Source organism: Mus caroli, unplaced genomic scaffold (assembly GCF_978045245.1).
Source record: "Mus caroli unplaced genomic scaffold, Mus_caroli_1 scaffold_12, whole genome shotgun sequence".
Classification (NCBI taxonomy): domain Eukaryota; kingdom Metazoa; phylum Chordata; class Mammalia; order Rodentia; family Muridae; genus Mus; species Mus caroli.
Genome location: NW_028227267.1, coordinates 63,216,353 through 63,220,188, shown reverse-complemented (window position 1 = coordinate 63,220,188; position 3,836 = coordinate 63,216,353). Strand labels below are relative to the sequence as shown.

The window sequence follows — 3,836 nt, the reverse complement described above, 5'->3', positions numbered from 1 at the left end:
CCAGGAATGTCAGGTGTGGGTCATATGGTGGATATGTTTCTAGTTCTATAAAGAACTTCCATACAGGCTTCTGTAGTGGCCAGACTGACTTATCCATCAGCATTGTATATTCTGTCTATCCTACCTTTGAAAAATTATTATTATTATTAGTTGTTGTTGTTGTTTTATGTATAAGATTTACTGCACAGTTGTTGAGGAGGTAGCAGAAAAGTCACCAACAAATTGAGCAGAGAATCTCTTGTCACTGTAGCTCTAGGTACAGCAGATGGACCCAGAGCCAGGACACAGCTTCTGGAGTGCTGGTGTCAAAACCATCTCTCATGGCAGCAATCACACCCATCTCTCTGGATTCATTAGTGAACTGAAATGGATTTGATAGAACCTCTAGGTTGGTTGCCCATTCTAATTTGTCATGTCGGTCTGTTGAAATGTTAAACCTAACATGGTCACCTTCCAGCAGGGTCACTTTGGATTTTGTGTCTTTGTCTCCAAAGGGAAGTTCTTTAGGATACACAGAGTCAACTTTGATTCATCCTGCCTATGGGTCATTCTGGTTTTCACTGGTTACTTTTGGGATAACTTTGGTTATAGTTCCTTCAAAATGTTCAATGCTGATATCTTCAAAAATCACTGTTCCTTGAGGCAATAGTCTGACATGTGTTGCAACTTCTTTACCATTTCTGTCCTTGATTGTGAATTCATGTCATCTCCAGGCTGCAGGGTTTCTAGGTCACCTTTAAGTTCACTATAGTGAAAGAGTATCTCTTTTACAACATCACCTCTTTCAATAAAGCCAAACGCCCCCTTCATGGCACACACTACTCCTTGGCAGCGAGCTTGTTTCTTTCTCAACAGCATAATGTGACAAGCACTTACAGCACCCGTGTGTTTATTGTTATTGATTACAAAGTTAATTTTATTTCCAGTTTCCAGCTGAACATTCCCTTCCACATCTTCAGAGGTGTAAGTTAGATAAAATACGTCCCCATTACGGTGGTAGCATACACTCCCTGTTGGACTCTGACCTGGGGCAGCTGGAGATTTACTCTAAGTTGTGAGGAACAGCACACACAACATGTCCGTTCATTCATTCTTCAGGATGTATTTCTGTTTTTATCTTCACCAACTTAATAGCAATAGGTTTCCCAGTCCTCTGGTCAGATGATACTTCAAATTCAACATCATCTACTTTTAAGTCCTGGAGGTTGCCATTATATTGTGAAGAAAAGTCTAGGCTCATTCTGAACACTGAATAAATCCATAAGAGGTCAACAGTTTCTCAGTTACCCCAGTTTCCCGAAGTGCTGCTGAAGTGACATGGTGGGGTGGGTGCCCATTGTGTCCACTGTTGCGGAGAAGGTTTGGATCTGAGCTCATCTGGCAGTGATAATCAGATATTGCACTTTCAGTAGTATTGGCTGACTATTCTTTTTTTTTTTTTTTCAGCACAAGTTCCAATGGATGAAAGTTGCTAGTATTTAAAGAGAAAGAGAGAGGTGGGGGGAGGAAATGATCTACCAAGCTATTAAAGAATACAACTGCTGCTGCACTGGGCAATCTCACAGTACAGCACTGAAGGAAAGAAAGACTACTAGCAGCGTTGGGAAGTGCACAAACTTCTTGTTTCAGGTCAAGTGTTGTGTCTTCAACTCGTGTACTCTTCTTTGGTGTTCTTGGTTGGTGTGGGTCTGTTCCTTGCCTGATCTGAACTTGAAGCGGCAGTTTCAGGTGGTAAAGTCTGTTCTGTTACACTTCATACCCAACAGCTCAGCATCCCCAATTGTTTTCATTTTTTTATAAACTTCTTTTAAATAGATACATAACCAAATGAGAGACGTGAGTAGGAAAGATTGGCAGCACCATCGGTCACTAGGGAAATTCAGCATGGCTACATAGTATGACTCCATTGTATACTTGGCCCTTCCTGTCACACTGAGGACAGTGTGAACGCAAATGCAGAACGAATAAAACCCTCGAACAGGCTGCATACCACTGGCAGGGACGCACAGGGCGCATCTACTTTGAGAGGCAGCTTGACAGTGAAAACTTGAGCTCATTCCACTGTGTGACATAGCCACTGTCGCCCCAGCCCTGTCGCCATGAGACATGAAGACGTGCTCACTCAGGGAGGCAGCACCGAGGCCTAACAACCAGGAACAGGGGAGGCAGACTTCAGCAGTAACCAGAGTACTAGAATCCTGGCCAAAATCCTAGCTGGGGCTCTGGATGTCTCACCAAGATGAGGTCTGGTCACCTGCCTCAGAGGACCAATCAGAAAAAGCAGCAGCTAAGGAGAAGGAGGTGTTACTCTCAGGGAGGCTGCACTAGGAGACAGGTTCTAGAGACCTAGTGATGTCTTTGGGGTATCCACTATAGCTGCAGGCTTTTGGAGGTCAGAACATGGGTAAGAGGGAATTGGGGAGCTTGGCTCTGATTACCACCTGGAACAGATGGTGTGGGTGTTTGTTGGCACCAAAGGCATCGCCACTGCTTGGTGGGTAGTTCTGATTTCCGTCACAAGTTTCTCTGTCAGACCTATAATCCTAGAATTCAGATTAAAGCAACACAGAGAGAAGCCTAGGAAAGTAGAACGAAGTGCGCCGTCAGTAATAGGGCACTTACAACACACAGAGACACTGGTTATGAGGAAAAAACAAGAGTTGAGCGTGATGCCATTGCACACTTGCAGTGGCTTAGGAGAAATAGTATCAAGTGTGGATGAGAATGGAGAGCAAAAGATACACATCAGATGTTTGCATCCCACACAAATGCATGCCTGTGTTGGGATAGAGCAGACAGGAGACCTACAGCAAGTGAGAGAGAAAAGATGTCTGATGCCGGGCGTGGTGGCGCACGCCTTTAATCCCAGCACTCGGGAGGCAGAGGCAGGCGGATTTCTGAGTTCGAGGCCAGCCTGGTCTACAAAGTGAGTGCCAGGACAGCCAGGGCTACACAGAGAAACCCTGTCTCGAAAAACCAAAAAAAAAAAAAAAAAAAAAAGATGTCTGAAGGGTGCAGAAGTTGAATTCATTGTTTGGACTGTGTTGATTGTTTCATAGGTATGTGGGTATGTGCATGCATTTAAACTCATCAAAATGACCACTTATTCTTTTTTTCTTCTTTTATTGTTCCAGTCCAGGGGGTTGAACCTAGGGCATCATGGGTGCCAGGCTGGCACTCTACCACTGAGCTGCAGTCCCCAGCCCCAATTATATGCAGCTTATTATACACTAATGAAGCTAAAATTAAAAATATAATTTGAGTAGATGTGCATACATCACTTAATATGGAAATGAAAACTATTGGGTCATGTGGGGGCATAAAGTCGGGAATGACAAGGGGAGGCTGGGGTGTGTATGGCTCCTGTGGAGGGAGGGATGCCTACACAAGTTAATAGGCCAGAGAAAGCCTGGGATGAAACAGAGCAGCCAGGAAGTAATTCCCTGGGTGGACCTTTGAAGGTGTATTCTTGGCCCTTCCTGTCCCTCTGCTTCCTGTCTCCCCTGAGGTGAGCAGTTTTCCTCTGCTGTGACGTTTCATCTTGCCAGAGGACTAAAAGCAATGGAGCTAGATGGCTGTGGTTGATCCAGCTGAGAATTCTTCAACAAAATTGACTCACTGATGAAGTTGCAGCCATCAGTGGCAAGCTGTCCCTTAACACATGAGACTTTGAGGATAAGTTTTGTACTTAAACTATAACAGTCCCTCTACTGGTTAGTCTTGGTTGTCAACTTGTTGAGATTTAAAATCACCTAGGTGAGAGAGATCACTGGGTGTGTCTGTGTGAAAGTTTCTGCATTGGGTTAACTGAGATGGGAAAACCACCCTAAACGTAG

General features: G+C 44.4%; 1 pseudogene; it reads right to left on the bottom strand.

Annotated features, from left to right (window-relative positions):
* Window positions 1-211: 211 nt before the first annotated feature.
* Window positions 212-1,377, bottom strand: LOC110308967 (cold shock domain-containing protein E1 pseudogene; annotated as a pseudogene).
* Between the last annotated feature and the right edge of the window lie 2,459 nt (window positions 1,378-3,836).